The sequence below is a fragment of the Amblyomma mixtum genome, chromosome 1 (genome assembly GCF_055824585.1).
Source record: "Amblyomma mixtum isolate Tamu chromosome 1, ASM5582458v1, whole genome shotgun sequence".
Lineage (NCBI taxonomy): Eukaryota > Metazoa > Arthropoda > Arachnida > Ixodida > Ixodidae > Amblyomma > Amblyomma mixtum.
The window spans coordinates 84,984,500-85,005,483 of record NC_143012.1 but is presented as its reverse complement, the minus strand read 5'-3'; the positions used below and the strand labels follow the sequence as shown (position 1 = coordinate 85,005,483).

General features: G+C 46.6%; 1 long non-coding RNA gene and 1 pseudogene across 2 annotated transcripts in view; one reads left to right on the top strand and one right to left on the bottom strand.

The window, feature by feature from the left end:
* Window positions 1-20,984, top strand: part of LOC149367068 (uncharacterized) — a 116,905-nt gene that overhangs the window by 25,440 nt on the left and 70,481 nt on the right. The window lies entirely within an intron of this gene.
* Window positions 1,395-15,925, bottom strand: LOC149367073 (uncharacterized; annotated as a pseudogene).

Here is a 20,984-nt window from a genome sequence, read left to right as displayed (position 1 = left end):
CCGAAGTTGCCCTGGATTGCCTCAACGGCGACTTAACCACGGCACCCCAGGGCCACTCGGCTAACTTTGTGTTGTCCTCGCTTTAGCCAGGCAAGTGTGGAGGCCGACATACACACAACGGCATTCGCAAAGGTTAGACTCAGGACGTGCACAGCCTTCCACAGCTCACAATCAATCACATACCGACTATACCCCCACAGACAATGTCTGCTCAGAATGCAGCAGGTGCTCTGGGGGGAGAGTTGTATGCGCTCTTCGTGTGCAGCGTATAGGTCTTCTTGGGCACTAAGGGTGACACCAAGATATCGGTATTCGGGGATCTGTGGCATGGGCTCTCCGCCTGGCGGATGCACAGTGGAGCCTGTGAAGCTCAATACAGCTGACTTCTTCACGTTGAAGCATAGCCCCAGCTGTTCTAGATGTTTGGCAGACAGTGAGATCAGCTGCTGTAGCTGTGCCTCATCTTTGGCCGAGCGCATGATGTCATCCGCGAACACAAGGCACGGGAGAGTCCAGACCTCTGGGATGCCCTCCCTTGTGTATGGGAGCCAACGCCGGACCGAAACAAGTGCTGCTCCAGCTCTGCCGTGTAAAGCATGTATAGAACTTTCGTCATCGGGCATCCTTGTTTTAGTCTGATCTTTACCTTTACAATCTGATGATGATGATAGTGTGGCGTTCCCTTTGAAATGGGCAGGCTGCTGAGGGGAAAAAAGTGCCCTGTCCGGATACACCGAAAAAAAAGGGGGAAAGAAAACAAGTAAAAAACAATATCGAGAGCAAAGCAGCTAACACACACACACAAAATAACGACGAAACTATCAGCGAGAAACAGTTCGCTTACGTTGTACTAGCGTCCATGACTCAGTCAAGCGCCACTTCGTTGCTGTGACTGCCGCTTTGTTTGCCGTGGCCATTGTGCTGTCCTCATTGGACGAGCAAAAACCCAGCAGCTGTGTGAACGTAGTGCCCGCCTGCGGTGATGTTAGCAGTTTCTCGCAGAACAGCACAATATGTTCTGTTGTCTCGACCTGTGTCCCGCACGCCCTACAGAGAGTGCAATCAGCTGCAGTGTCGAAGCCCTTGCGGTAGGTAAGCTTTGGCATGGCACCTGCGCGCGCGCCTTGAACAACAAGCGGCTACCAACGCTGTTGTTGCAGAGGCTCTCGACGCAGATGGCTCGCTTGCCTGTCAGGTGCAGCTCCAGCGTCGGTTTCGCCTCCATGGCAGCTCTCCACGACTCTAGCTCCCGAGCGTGCACTTGAGCGTCAACCACCTTCGCCCATTTCTTCGCACTGTCAGCCTATACCTCATTGCTGAAGAAACCGAATTTACGACCAAGTTTCTGGAGTCGCTTAACCCACTTCGTTCGCAGGTAGTTTTGTCGGACATAATCAAAAACTGCACTCCCACTTCTCCTTTTGCACAAGGTGTAGCCTGCCGTCATAGGCTATCTTGCTCCGTGCCTTGTGGGCCTCAAAGGTTGACCAGCCGTGATCACCCTGCACAGCCTCATGAGCCACACAAGAGTTGCACCCTGGCGCAAGATGTCCCACTGCTCACTCGCTGCGTTGAAGCCATTCCCATGTGGGTGATATCAAGCAGACGACATTTGCAAATGTTAGTGTGGGCACATGGATTGCCTTCCATAACTCTCGCATCATAATAAAGCGATTGCAACCCCATAGGCACTGCTTTCGCAGTATGTTTCCTGCCCGCCGCGCAGCTTGTTTCAGGTGATCCTCGTGTCTGGCTGCGTAATCAGGCTGCGCACTGAACCTGATGCCGAGGTGCCTGTATTTCGTAGCCTTCTCGATGGCATCCTCGTTGGGTATGTGGACAAGCTGTTTGTCGTCTGAAGGCGTTGAGAAACACAGCATCGCCGACTTCTTTGCGTTGAAATTCAATCCAAGTGGTGTCATGGCTTCCACGCATACGTTGATGAGAGCCCAGAGCTGCGCATTTGTTCCTGCCGTTAACACCACATCGTCGGCAAATACCAGGCCTGGCAAGATCCATTGATCTTTCACTCCGTCGTTGATGTAGCCGCGCGTGAATCCGAGCTACGAGTTCAAGAGCTGGCGCTCCACCTGTGCTACATACAGCATATACATAGTGAGAAGTAAGCTTTGAAGCTTGTGCGCTAGTCTTTGTGCAATATTTACATTTTCATACTGCATACATCCCATGCATGACTATGTGACTACCCAAACTGGAATAAGTCCTGAATTGTAAGTTACAATAGATACAAGTTATTGGCTTAAAAGGGTAAGTCAATGTCACTACGTTTGATACCATGATTCAAAGCTCTGAAAAGAGCCCGTCCCGGGCGACCCGGACCACCGTCGGAGCGTGAAGACCAGGAAAAGACTCCAACACTGACCCTTATGAGAACATCCATAATGTATAGGGTGACATCACTAGGTACAGAACTATTCCGAAGTGAAAGAGAGACCCAACCACTCTAGTGAACGTGCATTGTAGAGAATATTGAGCCGGAATATTTTAAAATCAACCATACATCCTGGAACTTGTACGGTCTGTATTGAAAGGGTGTGGTCAAAGCCTGGAAAGTATGAGAGAGAAATGCCCATACCAGAGGACTCCTCCTTCAGCACCATGACGTAGTGGCGAAGGCACGATTTCATCGTGACCGCTGTGAACAAGAAACAGGGATACCAAACACGTAGCACTGAACTACTTGGAAGAGGAGGCACCTATGTTATTGAAATGGAGGAAATGACCATAGTCCAATTACAAGAATGAAGGAGAAAAGAAAAAAAAAAAGAGGTCCAAGATGGGAGTCGAACCAGCGACCTGCCAAACCAAGGATGGCCGAGCAAGTGAATGCAACAGCCGGTCCCTTGTGCACGTAGGCGGGCTTGCCTTAGCATTGTCTGGTCGGCACTCGTGCCGACTCCGTCCTATTTTCGAGAGCCTTGGTTCACACGGTGAATCACTTGCTGTTGTTCATCCCACAGCTTACTCTGCTTGGTCGATATCTCGTCGCTCTTGTGCATGTCGTCTGCTTCCTGCGGAGTTAAATCCTGTTCACGCAGGAGTCGTTGGTGCAGCTTCTTGTTTGCGGTGCCATGTACGATTTGGTCGCGAATCATGGATTCAGACTGCCGAATTGGCAGGACTGTGCATTAGGCAGCAGATCGTGGTAGAACTGCTCAAATAGCCCTCCTTTTGTCTGCTCTCGCATGCGGAACTCGAACCGCTCGTAAGTTTCATTTTTCTTGGGTGAACAGTAGTCCTGGAACTTTTGTACCACTGTGACGAAGGTAGGCTGGCCTTTTGGTCTGAACCGTGTTATAAATGCTGACGGCTTGCTCATCTGCCACATGCTGCAGCAATGCTGTCTTCTGTGTGTCGCTTTGACCCGCCATCGGTGTCGTCATGAAAATTTCCAGGTGCTGTTTGAAACGGCGCTAGCTCTTAGCAACATTTCCAACAAACTGAAGCGGCTCCGTTGCCTTGAGACTCTCTACCTTCGCATGTCTTCGTCACTTTACTTTTAGCGTCACTTTACTTTTAGCACCATGTATCGTTAACGCAGACCAATCACATCGACATTGCAGGAACAACAAGGGTTGTTCATTCAGCAATTGCTGTATACATCTTTTTGGGGGCGCTGGTGTTGCAGCCAGGTTGCCAGAAGAGCCTCTGAACACGACAAATACCGATACACTAGGTGGGCACATTTGGACTGTTTCACCCTCCGTGAGGGAGGTGTTTTTCTTGGCATGTTCGAGGTTTTTTAGTGCATTGATGTATTGCACTTTTTGTCTTTCGATTTCTGCCTTATGATTCATGTTTTGTTCCTCTAGCTCCTTGACTCTTCTATCGCTTTGAGCTAGCCTCTCTTCTAGCTTTGTTATTCTATCCTCAAGTTGGGTTGTCTTGTTAGAGTGGCGGTCATGTCCACCTACCATGGTGCCCTACTAGAAAATGGCATGGATCAGCCACATGAATATAATTTTTAAGAGTACGTCTGCTAAAAGAGCAGATTTATAACTTACTAATAGTAGTAGCTGTACATTATACAGTTATATGCAAGTGATCAGTAAGAAAATAGCCATTTCTCACCATGGAAAACTGAGAATAAGTTTCAGCAAAGTGGCACATCAGAAAAAAGCTGAACACATTCCGACAGTAGGTATATTAAAAGATAAGTTATCAAGCCCGTTATACCGCCAGGTTGAACTCTAGCTACACCAATAAACATCTCAGCCCTTAGCAGCAACATGATGATATGACATGCCATGGGCAGCCTCCAGTTCCTCATTTCTTCTTTTTATAGAAACCAGTTCTTGTTGCAGGCTTTCACATTGAGAACGCGACTGCTAATGAAAAAAAAATTTGAGGACACTTAGGTTCCGTCTTAAGGGTACGGCGCTGTAGCATTAATGGCTGTCTTCAGTGGCCTGGCGTCCTCTCCGCAGACACGGACACTGTTGGTCATGGGAGAAAAGTCCTCCCTTTAACTGAGTTGAACAAACATGCCTCATTGGCCTAGTGGTAAAGTGTCTGACTCGGGGTACAAGGGGCACGGGTTTGGTTCCCGTCTCACCTCAATTTTCTATCAAGTGCAGTTAGTTTACCCTATATTTCTACATGTCATAATGACACTTGAATCATGTTGCAAACCTTATGTTCACAATTTATGTGATGTTTACATCTCTGTCTTAAAATTTGCCGCTCCACGTGACATCACTACTTTTTCGAGCAATCCACATTTTCTCGGATGCCGCTGGGTTCTCCGCTGGATGAGAGCCAGTCCAGAGGGTAGGAAGACGGCTAAAATGTCTTCTAAACAAAACTGTTTGGACTGACGTGCACCCCCAAAGAACTGAATGACTCGGCGGGGGCGTAGTAACAAGCGTGCTCGGTGGTCGTTGAACCAGATGCCCGCTGCTCTCAGCCGTGCTCAATTTAAAGCTGATAGCGAACTTTCAAGGTAAAGCATGCAGAGTTACTAGAATATTTTGGAACAGCATAGAATCGGCTCCGCCTGGATGTGATCAGTGGAGATAAATCTGGTTGCTTCTTGCATCACAAACAAAGCGATAAAGCGGTGTGCCGGCAGCATTGAAGAATGAACAGACAAACACTACAAAGATTTGCGGCAGTATAACATGAACAGATAGATGGTCTGCAATTATAACCGAGTGGATTCCATAGGAAACAAAGTGCTTCTCTGGGCTCCTGAAGCGAGGAGGAGAGGCGAAGACAGAAAATATATAGGGATAAGGTGGCTGTGACTAATGCAGGCCTGGAACACAGCGTAAGGTCCAATGAGAGAGGCCTTTGTGCAAAACTGGATTTAACAGTTGCATACCAGTCTGTGTACCATGCTACTGGCTTACCTACAAATGCGCCTTCATGCCTGCACACAATTCTTACACACACACACGGTGTCTTGCTGGCGACTCTCATCGTTTCTCACGGGACATTCCCAAGTTGGCAAACATAAAATTTGACGGGTAAATTTGACGGGACTTTACTTAAACATAAAATGCATGCTGCTCCTTTATGAGCTGCTGGTGGTGAAAATGAGTTGGAGTATTGGAAAATGAGATATCTTCCAATATTTGCACATAACACTCTACACCCTGATACCACAATGCCTGCATGCACATCATACATCTCAACTAAAATAGTGTTGAGGACTCACCAAACAAAAAAAAACTGAGATTTCTGCATGCCAAGCATGGTAAACTGCACTTGGAAATAGTATTCAGTTTTGGCCAGGTAATACTTTCCTTCTGCTTTCTCTCTCGCTTCGTATGTGTTACTTTTCACAAGCTCTAAGCAATCATTAGTGTAGGGGCACATGATCTCCAAGATGCTGGTTTCACCAACTAATCCGTCGGGGCTCGCTGACCAAAAATGGGTGGGTTTCACTCACAATGACGCCACGCTGCTTCACTTCAACTTTGCATAGCTTTTCGAACATCTGTCGAGCAACAGGCTCATACCGTTGCCCATGTCTTGTTGCTTTGTTTCCTCTAAAATGGGAAAAAAGGCGTGATGTGGCAAATTTGTCGGGTAATGTTTTTTTTTTTTTTCGCGGCAGTTTGGCGACATTTGATGCCGTCAGCTTCAGCTTGCAGCTGTCCTCCCATAGAGGGCATGGGGTCACTCCGCGTCCAGCCGGCCGGGAAGGCGAGCTTCCGTGCCGGCTATGTGCGGGCGTTCTCGTAAGCGACTCGTGTCCCCAACCCGTGGCGCAGTGTCAGAGCCACGGCGGGTTCGGACAAAATAGGCGAAGACAGAGTACGCTAGGAAACAGTTTATTAACCTAACGCAAGGCAAGCACACTGCGGAAGAATGTTCTATGCGATACAAAGGTTCAGTTGCTCACCAAGTCGTCGTCGACCGGCGTGTGGTCGTCCAGGAGGCGCGGGCAGGCAGGGGATCCGTCAGGCGGGGGGGAAACTCGCAGGATCGCAGCGGCAGGAGAGAGAGGTTCCCGCCGCCCGCTGCTCCCTTTGAACGCCTCCGACATTCCTCTCCTACCGGGCTAGTGCGTAGCCGTGACGTCACGTCCGCGCTGGGAGTTAGGCGAGTGGCCGGGTGCCCCCTCTCCCCATGCCCCGCGGCGCGCGCGCTCGTCGCGTGACTCGGCGCGGGGGCGGTGCAGGATATTCGTATATCCCACAAGGGTCAGCCTGTTGCACGGTCACCTCTGCAAGCTGTAGCCTGGCTGGCTCTTTCAAGTGAACCCACTTGTCATAGAAGTGTCTGCAGGTGCTGCGGGAAGGCTCATCATCCTCATGCGATGTGTGTACAGGTGCTGCTTCGCCGACTGCAGGCACATTGTCCGGTACTGTAGCATCGATAGTTAGCTGTAGCAAGTTCCCTTTTACCTCGAGGAGAGGTGCTATGTTGGAGCTTCTCATAGCTTGCACCTACTCTTCGTGGGTATTGTAACGTGGCAGCAGATCAGCACTGTGTTTCCACCGACGCCTCTCTTAACACCTTCTTCATCGTGAAGTTCATATCGGAGACTTTTGATGGCATCATATTTCACTTGGCTCCACGACTCCAAAGTGAGCTTCGGTCAGTGCAGGCACGCCCACTAAGGCTATTGGCAAATTCCATTTTCCACAAGACTGCACCTGTCATCCCAGAAGAGGTTAAGAAGTTCTTTTTATCAAGTCCCCAAAAATAACGGCTCAGACAATTTTGATGTTTTTGCAGTGATCAGTCCTGCCAAAGAAGGCTTGAGGGATGGTGCCTGGCAGATGGCCACGTAATAACAATAATTAATGCTTTAATTGTCCCATTTCTGGGTGCACATACAGGCGTGCAAAAGCCAACAGAGGGCTTGTGAGGCAGTGCCCGTCGGGGTGGGAGATTCCAAGGCAAGAGCATACATAAAAATGTACAAAACGTTACTGAAATACAGTTTGGACTAAGTCATGCACATATGAACAATACACTAGCACTCAATTTTTGTCATCAGTCGGCACAGTCCCAACCATTCCGTGCAGATTCTGCTTCATCTGTCATGTCACATTCCCCCTCAATGGTTTTGTTGTGTAAAGCACCATGGTCTACCCTTGCAAGTCGTTAATTGACTGCCCTTTTTTTCATGAGCATGATTGCAGAATGGAACAGCCTATGCGCAAGCTTTTTAATGTAGTCGGTCACTCCTCGTGTACATCTTTATGAAGCTGCCCATTTTAATTTGAAGTTTATGTGCATTAACAAATTATAAAGAAGAAATAATAAATGTATAAATAAAACAAACTCGATGTCTTGCCTCCTCCCCCTACTCAAAAAGAGGTTCTGCAGTCCCTGCGTGATGTCACCGGAGAATACTATGCCAAAGCTCGCCTTGAATAACCCGTGTGTGCACTTGTGCTTACCTATGCCAACCTTGCTGTTGCAAGAATTAGAAAGTACGCTACATGACTTTGTAATGCTCACCCAAGCCTGGTATGGTTGAGCACTGTCTGCTTGCGATGGTGGAACAGGTCCCCTTGCAAAGTAAACATCTTCATCCACTTGATAGATTCGCAGCTGCCCCACTTTTCTACTGATTACATATTTATAGGAGGCCAAGGTCTTCAGTGCCTGGGCGTCTTCTAAATTGCATGCCTTCGATTTCAGCAAGTGGTATGTGACGTGGTGCACCTTCACAGGGGGCCACAACTTCATGTTGTTCAGCCACTGTCCCTTATAAATGACCGCCTCCCCCCTTTCAAAGAACTGAAATGTAAGAAAATCGCTGAAAGCGCAGAACACTCACAATATACTGCCAATGGGCCAGATACCCGCCTCGTAGCTGCATTTGTTTTTTGGCCAAAACCTCCGGTGGAATATACCCTAGCGTTCCGCACACGATGCTCTCCAGTCCACCCTCCTCATCAGCACGGATGGCGAGTCCAAAATCTCCAACTTTCAGTTCCTTTTTGTCATTGATGAGCAAGTTTTCCGGCTTCAGGTCTCGATGGATAAACTTCTGCTGCTTCAAGTACTGGCGGGCCGACAGAAGCTGGCGCAGAAAAGACCGCGCTTCTGTCTCTGTAAGCGTCTTGCGAGCCTTCAGCAGATCAGCAAGCGACTGAAAGACAAAGGCGCCAAGATGTTAACCCAATGTAGCGAACTGGCATAACAAAAGTGAAGCCAGTGCAAAGCAAGATGAGGCATGCAGACGAACATGAGTAATATTTTTTGCTGCATTCTTCTCCAGTCTTCTACAGTCCAGTATAACACATTTGCGAACTGAGGTGACTGACAGACTCTGGTTTTCACCGGTGGTTTCAACCTTCACCAAGCACTCATCCTCACAATATGTGCTAAACATAGCTTACTGCATACTCTGTACACCTCAATACAAAGTACAGCATCTCCACACATTTGCACACCTGATGTCCGTGATGACAGACTGCAATAATGTCAATAATGCGTCCATAAATGTTGCCAATTTTAACAAAAGAGTTCATTCTCCGTGATTTATCAAGCTGGGCAATGCAGAAGTTCATCGAGCCTATACTCATTTTTTTTTATAGTGGTTGCCATTGGGCTTTTGTGTAGGTTTTCCAAAGAATGTAACGGCTCCATTGTGGACAAAGTGCCTTTTTTATATCCTTTCACATGAGACTTAAAAATCTGATCAATATCCTTAGTTTTTCCAGTAACTTTGTGCCAAAATGTAGGCATGGCTTGTATGAGAGAGAACTTGTCTATAATCTGTCTTTCAGGATACCTTGTCCCTCTGACTAATTTTCCCAACTTTCCATTCATTCCTTCAAATGAAAACATGGAGTATGCCCACAGAGGTCCCCATTCTTGAACAGTGTCAAACATATGAAGCAGTAAGTGTGAGTTGTACGTCATGTTGCACAGGCCATATAGATCCTGATATTCTTTCAGAAATGTTAGCATTTCAGCCCTCATGATATTGAGCTTTTCAAATGAAATGCGGTCACCCAGCAGGTAGTGCATAATTTCAACAAGTGTTAGCCAATTTTTGTAATTTCTGCTAGGAATGTAACCGTAGAGGACGACAGGAGAGTAAAATATCAACCATTTTCGCCATTCAGTTGACTTCCAATACTTAACTTCCTTCAACGACCTTGGAAGCCTGGAAAACTCCCACACAGGACGCAAACTGAGAAGCTTTTCATCGACCTCTTGAAAACAAGTTCGAAGCTGAAAGTGGCGACACTTTTTTGACTTCAACCAGAGCATTGTGGTGCTTTTCACAAAACCGGAGCAAACAGCATGCATATAATCCACCACAAAGCCAGAACCAAAACTGAAATAAGTAAGTAGCATAAGAATGCTGGTAGTTTTCACACCACCATTTATTTTTCCAGGTTTTGTTCTGGCTTTCTGTGCATGCAAAAGAAATGACTCATGGGTGCGCAGAGTAGGGATAGCTTCAGGAGCAGCATACACATGGCAGTGGCCATTACCCTTGGCAACCACCTGACCGGTGATCTCACACCAAGCACAGCCATGTTCCCCATTGAATTGCGTCATGCCCATCAGCTCGCATCTGGCAACACTGTCCACAGAACATGGACCTGGGAAGACTTTAGTCCTCCTCTCATTTCCTTTGCTATCCTTCCATGACATACCAATAGTAGAAAGCTGATTTACTTTTTGCACAAAAGGCAATAAAAATGTGTTCATAGCTGGCTTCCTGGGGCCGAACCAAAGTCCAGCTAGAAGAAGTTTTTGAATCCTCTCCTTATAAGGGAGCTCATTTACTTGAACCAAAAGGGGCCAGATTCCAAAGCCGCTCGACTCAAACAGTGGGACACCGTCAGTATTGAATGTCAAGCTGATGTCACCAGCCCCAAGTGGTAGCTTGCTATGTCCTATACTGTTCGTAATATCTGTAACATCATAGGACAAAGGTGTTGGACTTGACATGGTTGTCATCCCATTTAATATGTTGGATATCTGGGGTTCCAGGTCCAGTGAATAGAAATAGGAGGAGGTCTTTAAGAGGGCAGTTATATTATGGTCAGCTTTGCACTCACTGCACGTAATGTGTGCGCCTTCTTCCACTGCTTCAATATAACCGTAGCAGTTACTGCAATAAAAATGCCTTGTCCTGTTAACATCACTGTTTGTGAAATGTTTGAAAAATGTGTACTTGGAGGTCGGTAATGTTGTACCCTCTGGAAGGTGGCTGTGGATTAAGTGGAGAACACTCCTCGTTGCTTCTTTTGAGGCATCATGGCGAAGGCCGTGGCCCAGGATGAGCAAGATGCTTGTGGCTTTCGTGATCCTTGAGCCCAGGTAGAGTGGACCTATAGCTACCTATAGCTATAGGTCTATAGGAAGTCTATAGACACAGGTCTATAGACAGTCTATAGACAATTTATAGACTTATGGCTATACATTTCCTATAGAGTTGTCTATAGACCGTCTAAGACACTTGTCTATAGACGGACTATAGACGACCTATACACCTTTGGCCATAGACTTCCTGTAGATTACTGTCTATAGACAGTCTACAGACAAAAGTCTACTGGTCCAGTAGACATGTCTATAAAATGTCTATAGACATTCCATAGGTGTGTGGCCTGGCAGTGCTATAGACCTTTGTCTATAGACCTCTGTCTACTAAACTATTAGTAGTAGACCATTATCTATAGACTGCCTATAGACAGACAGTCTACAACCGCTGAAAAAGGTCACCAGACAGAGTTCACAAATGACACAATCAATATACTTACAAATTTAGTTTATTTCAAAGCTATCCAGGCTCGGAATATGCAATACATGCATCATAAGAATGCACCACACTAACATAAATGTTGAAAGTAACAGTCCGGCTAGTTTCCTCAGAAGCGTTCTTGCGGCCGTTCACCTGTACAGCACAAAGGAAAAAAATAATATAAGAGGAACTGGAAAAAAATTCCCATTCCATCTCTACACATGTGCTTTACAATGCAAGGCATATCCTGGCTGCGCCATTCTAGAAAGGCAATCTTGATCTTTTGGTTTGGTTTTATGGGGTTCAAAGACCCAAGGTGACAGGCTACGAGACGCTGAAGTGAAAGGCTGCGGAATAATTTCGGCCACCTGTGCAGAGTACACAGGCCTTCAGCATTTTGCCTCTATTAAAATGCGACCGCCTAGGCCAAAATCGAACCGGCATCTTTCAGGTCGCCAGACGAACAAGATAGCCACTGAGCTATCACGCCGGCTCAATCATTTCAGTAAATACAGGACAGATAAAACATTGTAACAAAGACCCACAATCCCTGGAGCACTCTACTCTGAATCCAGTACTGATACTGATTTCTGTATGGCAATACTGTTACAGCGAATACTGATCTCTGTATGGCAATCCTTTTACATTATTTGTAACAGAAGACTTCGAACAATTGTGCCACATATCTGCATTGACTCGCAAGGAGCTGTTAAGAATGCCACCTCCATAAAATACAGATTCAGCGCACCTTACACAGGCATCCAAAAAGGAGAATATTGCAGCATTTATTCTTATAACCGCTATAGAAGAAGCGCTTCAAAATACCCTGCGTGAAGCCTGGTGCACCCGGCCAAAATTTTAACTGGCTTGGGTATTGCATCGCTAAATGCACCTTGTAAAAAAGGCGCCTTTCGGCTACACTGCTGGCATATTCACGCTGTAATTTGACGAGTGAAATGTCATTTCGTGGTTCCTTTTTGTTCATATAATGTTTGAGTGCAGTACTTGCGTGTTTAGATCAACGTTATCAGAAATATTCGTCTGCCACTACGAACAGCTGAAATAAGCAGCAGACGCAGCAATGGATCTGGTCCATATGGCCTCATCCTCTGGGTAAACTACCACTCCTTTCATGGCAGACAAGTCGTTTACCCAGAGTAAGTGCAAATGCGCCACCAGAACCATTGCTGCGTATTCCGCTTGTTTCGGCTCTTCGTAGTGGCAGACGATGAATATTTCTGATAACTTTGATCGAAACATGCAAGCACTCCACTCAAACATTATATTAACAAAAAGAAACCATGAAATTCCATCTAACGCGTCAAATTACAGCATAAATATGCCAGCAGTGTAGCCGAAAGGCACCTTTTTACAAGGTGCATTTAGCGATGCGACACCACAGCCAGTTAATGATTTGGCCCGGCGTACGTAAGCCGATACTCAAACAGGCACAAGCTATACAAAACCAGCAGGCAGAAGCAACCAGTTCACCACAGATTTGCGCCTATAACTTGAAGCACAAAGACAGAACAGCATGCTCATACATCAGCGCGCGCTCTTTGAAACAAGCGGGTTGCAGCGCTTCCATGCCGCGCTCATTATTCAGAAAACTCATACAGCACACAGAGGCTGCAGCTGCGCCGTTTCAAAAGCAGTCGTGAGGTTGAGACAACATATTACTGTCACGATAAAATACCGTCTGAAATTCACTTAGTTTTTCCTTCAAGTGCAGCCCCAACAACGCAGTAAAGAGGTGTGTTTCTTGCATGGAGATAGCCTAACCTAACGCTGCTAGAAAAATCAGTGAAAGCATTGAACGCGCTCAAAGTAGGAAGTATTTCAATGAAACAATTAACGCCTTCAACAGGCGCAGGTATAATAACACGAGAGCTGAAGTGCATTTTAGGCGCAAATAAGCGGCGAGTTACATCGGCGCTTTCGTAACATAGGTCTGAAACCAGAAACACATACTTTGCCTCTCGCGCAAATGGTATTCGAGAAATCTGGGCACGCGTGAGCGGGATTCATGAACGAACCACTCGGAACGAAATGTAAGCCACCTCTTGTCGAGCCGACCTTTACCCAGCTTTCAAAATGAAGTGCCCGCAGGCCAGCGGCGGCGGCCAACGGCTCTGATGACTGACATGGACGAATACATACACATGCAACGAAGGGGAGACGGGATGCAGCTCACGGATTCTTCGCGGTGTTTGAGTACGCCGGCCATTCGCGCCGGCAACGAATTTTATTCACCCATCACACTATAAGCATTCCTCCAGCACTGCTTGACTACAACTTGACAAACGTCTCGCGCTCCAGTCTATAGTGTTACAAGACACCTTTGCTGAAACGTCGGCGTCCACGACGCACACCGAGCGAGCGTCCACACGTAGCAAGCAATGCACACCTCAAAAAGAACAGCACTCCATGGTCCAGACAGGCGATAACACTAAGATTAAAAAATAAATGTAATCCTCCATAGAACGAGAGTGCATGTAAGTACGTTTTCAGAGGTGCAACGTAAATTGAGCTTACACGGCGCTAACTATAACGCACAGTTCCATTTCGGCCGTCATTCACAGGCAAAACGACATTTCTGGCCGCGCATCTACCTTGAAACACGAAAAATCTAGTAGACAGCTCGCGAGGAGCACTTAGCATCAAGGGCATCGCACAGACTGCCTTTCCGCGCGTTAGTAAAGACAGCAGCACAGAGATAAGCGGCATTAGTCGAGAACCCGATGGCTTCCGCCTTAGAAACGAAGATAGGACGTTTGTCGCTGTCCACATAATCTGTTCTGCACACACAACTCTGCTTACAGTGGTTTAGGAGACCAAATGAATAAAATATAAATGTGTAGACTTACCGTAAGCAGACGATGAAGTTGGATTTTGAAGAAAACGTAATCCGCGAGAAAACACGCCAACGCCACCGATGCATTCACGCACAGTGTTGTTTGCAGCCCGAATGATTTTCCGCCGTCTCGCGGTAAAACGGGTAAAACGTGAAACAGAAACCCATTTCATGGTCGTATCTTTATCGATCGCACTCTTGCTGTGTGCAGCTTATCTGATATCCAAGACCACAGAAGGCAATTGGTTTATAAGCTTAAATTCTTCGCTTACCCTGTTAAAACCTTATTGTTGTCATGAAAACAGAACCGAAATCTAACTGTTTGTCCGTATACGCACCGCATCTGCCACTGAATAGTATGTGGTACAATTCTCAAATAATAATTATAATGTTGCATAGCAGAACGTCTTTTTTGCGTGTGTTCGTGTTTAGAAAACTTATATGCGCGACATCAGCGTGTTATTGGCTCCGAAGCAACAGGTGCAAGGGTAGGAACGAAAAAATACTGGCTTCGTGATTGTTGCGTCACAGCACTTATTCACGTGAATACAAACTGCAAAGGTATAAATGGCAGATGTTAATACCACAGAGGACCAGGCTCTTGGAGACTCTTCTAAGGGATGGGAGCTTCCTTGAATTCTCACACCCATCTTTCCCCGTTTATTTTCAGGACGTTTTGAAGAGAAATGTAGAACTGTTGAGAAATGTTTCTGATTTCAGCGCGTTGGACAGTAACGATCGAAAGATGGAATGGAATTGTGTCGAGCGATTCCTTTCCCATGCCTTTATTATAGTCAAGCACAACACGAGGTTTTTGGATCGGTTGACCATCTTTGGTTTTTCTGCACGAGTCAGTGAAGTCTGCAGCAGTGTGGACAGTGGAGAGCATTGTCACTGGCTTTTTGTCCTGCCATTTTGCAGCCATGATGCCATGGGAAAACACAGTGGAGCACTCACCCCGTTGCAAGTTCAATTTCTTAAAATCTTTCAGCATGTTTTTCGGTGTAATCTCGCTGTACCAACAGCATTGGATCCTGAATCTTTGACACGAAGAAACAGGGTGGGAGAACTATACCAATTGTCCACAAAAATGGTATGGCCGTTTGGTAGGTACTTGCTTGCAAGATCAATAACAATGGCCTCGCTGCACAACATTCCAGCCATCACAGGCGACTTGTCGCTCTTTCCGGTGTATATCGCAAATTTGAGGCAGTATCCACTGTTGGATTCGCAGATCTTGTAAAATTTTATACCGAAACGTGCTCTCTTCGACGGGTTGAACTGCACAAAGGAGAGTCGGCCTCGAAACTTCATGAGACTCTCATCCACTGCCAACTGCTCTTCTGGATAGTAGGAACTGGAGAAACCTTCCAAGACGTAATCTAACACTGAGCGCAGCTTCCACAGCTTATCCCCTTGTGCTTGGCCGCTACTGTCCGAAAAATGCAAGTATTTACAAAGGGCTTGATAACACTGCCTTGGCATCAGGGTTGGGAAGAACGGTGTGCTAATTACCGATCTGTGTGCCCAATATGACTGAATTGTGTTTTTCTTGACTTGGCCCATAAGCACACAGATGGCAAAGAAAACCTTCATCTCACCTGGTGTTGTGGGAAACCAAGACCGATCGGGCGCTGAAGCCTGTTTCAGAACAGCAAATGCGTTCGTTTCATCAGCGATCATCTGCCAGAAGTCTTCGCCGATCAAGCAGTTGAAAGACGACAAAGCTGTCGGATTTGCAGAAAGGGCTAACTGAACAGTTCTCTTCAATCCTGAATTCCCACTGAACAAACACTTTTCCACTTTCTTGTCGCTGTCATTCGGATTCCACTTCCAGTCTTCTAACTTCGGTGCTTTTGCAGGCGGCGCGCAACCCACATCTGATGGGTTTGACTCGGAGTCAGAGCCTGCATCCTCGTCGGACGAGTCACTTTCAGAATCGCTGCTTTGCAGGTCATCTACAACTACAGTGTCGTCGCTGTCATCATCATCACTTGCAAATAGAACTGATTCAATCTCGGCCTGCGTGAGAGGCTTGCCTCGCCGCGTCGCCATCTTAGACTCAGAAACGCGGGCTTGAAAAATACTTTTCTCCTTGCAAATATTTGAGACTCTTGCAGACAACTATCTCCACCTGGTGTAAAAAGTAGTAAACACAAACCAAGAAACACTTTCATGTGGCGCCATCTCTTATTTATTGCGATAACTTGCGGTTTTCAGTCGGACGGCGTTTCGCCGTCTTTTGCCACTTCGGCCCTTTCTCCGCCGGACGGCGAATCGCCGTCTTTTGACGCGAATGGGTTAAGGGTCAGCGTATTCGTTCGATGTAGTACCGTTTGCGGGCGCCCTTACTTCAAGAACGGCTGCCTTTCCTCGGCTTACTTGTTAGCATTAAATATTTAATTGTATTGACAATATACGAGGTCTGTTAGAAAAGTATCCGACTTTATTTTTTTTTTGCGAACACCTGATGGATATGAAACAAGCGCGCTTACAGCAGCCGACCTTGAACCCTCGTGCGCATGCACGAATTTTTTCCCGCCTGCCGATAGCGTCAGTCGCTGGGAAGCAGCGTTTGAGTGAGGGAGTGCGCAGTGCTCTCGTCGGTTTTTTGTTGCAAGGAAAATCGCGGAGCGAGAGGAGCAGCGCTACTACCTCAAATTTTGCCAGAAACTTGGCGATAGCCAAGTGGAAATTATTCGAAATGTTCAGACGGCTTTCGGTGATGATGCTATGAGCAGCACACAGATTAAGCAGTGGTGCAACTGGTTTAAAGACGGCCGCACATCCGTGGAGAGAGAGCCATGCTCCGGCCGGCCATCAACATGCCGAAATGACCAGGTAATTGCCGAAGTGAACGCTGTGGTGATGCGGGACTGTTGTGCGACTATCCGAGAAATTGCGGAAGAGGTGGACATCAGCAATTTTTCTGCACATTCCATTATCACCGAAGATTTGGCCATGGAGAGAGTTGCGGCGAAATTCGTGCCGAAGCTGCTGACGGTGGAGAAAAAGCAGCTTCGAGTTGGTCTCACAGGAGATGCTGGATTCCACAAACAGTTACCCTGACTTCACCGACGCCGTAATCATTAGTGACGAGTCTTGGGTGTACGGGTACGACCCGGAAACAAAATCCCAGTCGTCACAGAGGACGCATTCCACGTCACCAAGACCAAAGAAGGCCCGATAAGTGCGCAGCAATGTCAAAGTGATGCTGACTGCTTTTTTGACTCCCTCTGTGGGGCACACCACGAGTACGCACCCCACAGGGTCAAAGAATGACTAAACAGTACTACAGGGATGTCCTCCATCGCCTACGTGGTGCTGTGCGATGCAAGAGACCGGAATTAAGGTCAACAAGAAATTGGCGCATCCCTCGCGGCATTGCTCCTGCGCATTCCTCACATTTGATTCAGACTTTTCTGGCGAAAAACCAGACTCCTGTAGTTCAACAGGCTCCTTACTCTCCTGATATGTCCCCCTACGACTTCTAGCTGTTTCCTAAAATCAAGAGGTCATTGAAAGGAGCGCGATTTCAGAAAAGAAAGGACATTATGGCTGCAACGACAGCAGAGCTAAATTCCATTCCGAAAAGAGCCTTTTCGGAATACTTCGAACAATGGCAGCACCACTGGGAGATGCATATGGAGCCCCAAGGAGACTACTTTGAAGGTTATTAGGTTTCTAACGCTCCAGTTATGCCAGTTTTTTTTATTCGGCCAAAGGTCGGATACTTTTCTAACAGACCTCGTACGTCACGGTATAACGAAAAGGAGCTTATCAAGGCTCCTGAAAACAATATACAGCAGGGTGTTGTAATGTCCTCACGCAATACTTTTTAATTTCCGTAATAGCGAAGGAGGTGGAGGACTCCAGAGATAGTTGCGGTCACCAGATGCAGGTTCCCTCAGCATGCAGTGCAAAAAGAAATTGACATTGTTCTGGACTTAGTCGAAAGTCAGTGTATAGAACATTGTTAGATAAAATTAGGATTGTTATAGACTGGTCTATAGACAGTAGACTATCTATAGTGTACTCTCTATAGACGAAAGGAAATTGAGGTAGTTGTAGACTGTAGTCTATAGAAAGTCTATAGACTAAAGCAAATTGAGGCAACTATAGACCTTAGTCAACACAGTCTATAGACCATCTATAGACGAAAGAAAATTGAGCCAGCTTATATAGAACGTCTATAGACGAAATGAAATTGAGATAGCTATAGACCTTGGTCTATAGAAAGTTTATGACCGTTTATAGACAAAAGGAAATTGTGGCAGCTATAGACCTTAGTCTATAAAGAGTATAGAGCATCTATAGACAAAAGGAAATTGAAGGAGTTAGACTAGTCTATAAGGAGTCTATAGACAAAAGGAAATTGAGTCAGCTATAGACCTTAGTCTATAGTGAGTCTATAGACCGTCTATAGACGAAAGGAAATTGGAGTTATAGACATTAGTCTAAAGAGAGTCTATAGACAAAAGGAAATTGAGGTAGCTATAGACCTTAGTCTATGGCGAGTCTATAGACGAAAGGAAATTGAGGTAGTTATAGACTTTAGTCTATAGAGGGTCTATAGACAGCTTAAAAACGAAAGGAAATTGAGGCAGGTATAGACCTTACTCTATACAGTCTATAGACCGTCTATAGACAAAAGGAAATTGAGCCAGCTATAGACCTTAGTCTTTAGAGAGTCTATAGACTGTTTATAGACAAAAGGAAATTGAGGCAGCTATAGACCTTAGTCTGTAGACCGTCTATATACGAAAGGAAATTAAAGCACATATAGACTTTAGCCTATAGATTCTCTATAGACTGTCTATAGACAAAAGGAAAAGTCTAAAGGATGGGTACAGAGTATATAAAAGTCTATAGAAAGTCTATAGACCATTTTTATAAGGGGGGAGAGATCGATCGTTTCAGGATGCGGCAAAACATGGGTACCTGTGTGAGGAACATATGCAAATGCAGTGTGCTGCATTCAGTGCCGGACTTCGTCGGACTGCGCTAGAAGCCGTTGAGCATGCTGGTGGTCAGGCACTGCTGGAGTGTAGATGTGGTGCACCTTCACAAGGTCCAAGATCGATTGTTTCAGGATGCGGCAAAACATGGGTACTTGTGTGAGGAACATATGCAAATGCAGCCTGCTGCATTTGGTGCCGGACTTCATCGGACCGCGCTGGAAGCCGTTGAGCATGCTGGTGGTCAGGCACTGCTGGAGTGCAGACATGGTGCACCTTCACAAGGGGCCACAACTTTATGTCGTTCAGCCACTGTGCAAGGTCGATCGTTTCAGGATGCAGCAAAACATGGGTACCTGCGTGAGGAACATATGCAAATGCAGCCTGCTGCATTCGGTGCCGGATTTCGTCGAACCACACTGGAAGCCGTTGAGCACGCTAGTGGTCAGGCACCGCTGGAGTGTAGACGGTTGCGTTTTGCTGGCCTGACGTCTCCGTGCCTCGCGCGCGCTACGTCTGAGTATAACCGCGCCTTAACAGCCACACCGCACCACGCCGTATCAAAAGCTGGTGGCAGCCGAGCAGCGATCATCCCCTTTCTCCCCCCCCCTGGCACACAGCAGGAGGAGCACTGTAAGTTCACTGCGCTATTGTAGTTGTGAGCCAAAATGGCATGTTTTCTTCGAAAACCCCAGAACTTGCAACGCTATACTTTAGCGGGCATCCGCAAGGGGTACCTCAAAGGATGTTCCCACCCTAAGCAAATCGGCATATGTAGGTTCCTTAGCACCAACATTTGTTTTGGAGGTTTTTTTCTACAAAGAAAATAAATGAGTCCGGCCAAAATGGCGCAGTTTCCACGAAAACCCCAGAAGTCGCAGCACTGAAATTTAGCGGGCGTCAGCAACAAGTATCTCAAAGAATTTCCCTGCACTAAAAAAAGCCATACATGTAGGCTTACTAGCACCAGCATTCGTTTTGGGGATTCGCTACTAGGAAGAAAATAAAGCAGTCTCGAAACTTTGTGGAAAAAGAACGAAGGTGCTGATAGATGTACCAACTGGTGTGTTCCAGATCGCACAAGTTCTTGGTCATGTGAACATGGTGGGACTTGGAAAAGCTGACCTGCTTGCCCATAGTACAGCCACTGCGGGCGCCCATCATGTCCTGGCTAGAGAACAACCACCCCGAAGTCACATTGAGCAGTGTTCACATTGGGGTGCATGGTTCAAGGTGTTGAGTTTATTCCAAGATAGAGTGCACATTTTTTGAGCAAGCTGAAACTTTCAAAAAAGGTGTCCACTTTCATCAGAGCTCCCTTTTGAACACTTGGTTTGCATTTCGGCACGGCAGGCAACAGAACTGTCAGCAACGCCAAACTGACAAGGCATATAAAATCAGAGCTGCATCTGAATGAAGGAACAGCTAGTGAGTCATCTATTCAATACAGGAGTACAGTACATGTAGAAATAAAATGGTACTCTTTTAACTCTCACATGGCTCAGAAGAAGTGTCGAAGTTGCTGTAGAAGTGGAAGGAGCTGACCCAAAAGTCGTGTAACGTGCATCTACAAAGGACAGTACTTTTCCTTCGATCAGAAAAAGGGCGCCTCCCTCTTTGCCCCAGCCTGCAGGCCTGTAAGACGAGGAGCCGTGTGCCTGCGGATTTGAGGCTAACAGACAGGCCTTGGCTTGTTGCAGCCTCTTCCGCCAGATGGATGGTGCGTCACTGAATGGTAGCATCCGCGCTTCGCTTCAACGTCTCCCAGGCTTCTCTACTGGGTACGGCTTCTCTTTGTCTCACCCCTGGGGATTGTGGGCACTCCCCCATTAAGTGGTTGTTAGATGTGGGATTAGACATTGGAAGGACTTGTCGAAGATTTGATTGAGATTATAACTGGTTTCACACACAATTCTCTACGTTTACATCCTCCTTTGTTCGGTCTTCTCGCATTGCAGCTGTCTTCTTGTTGATGAACCGT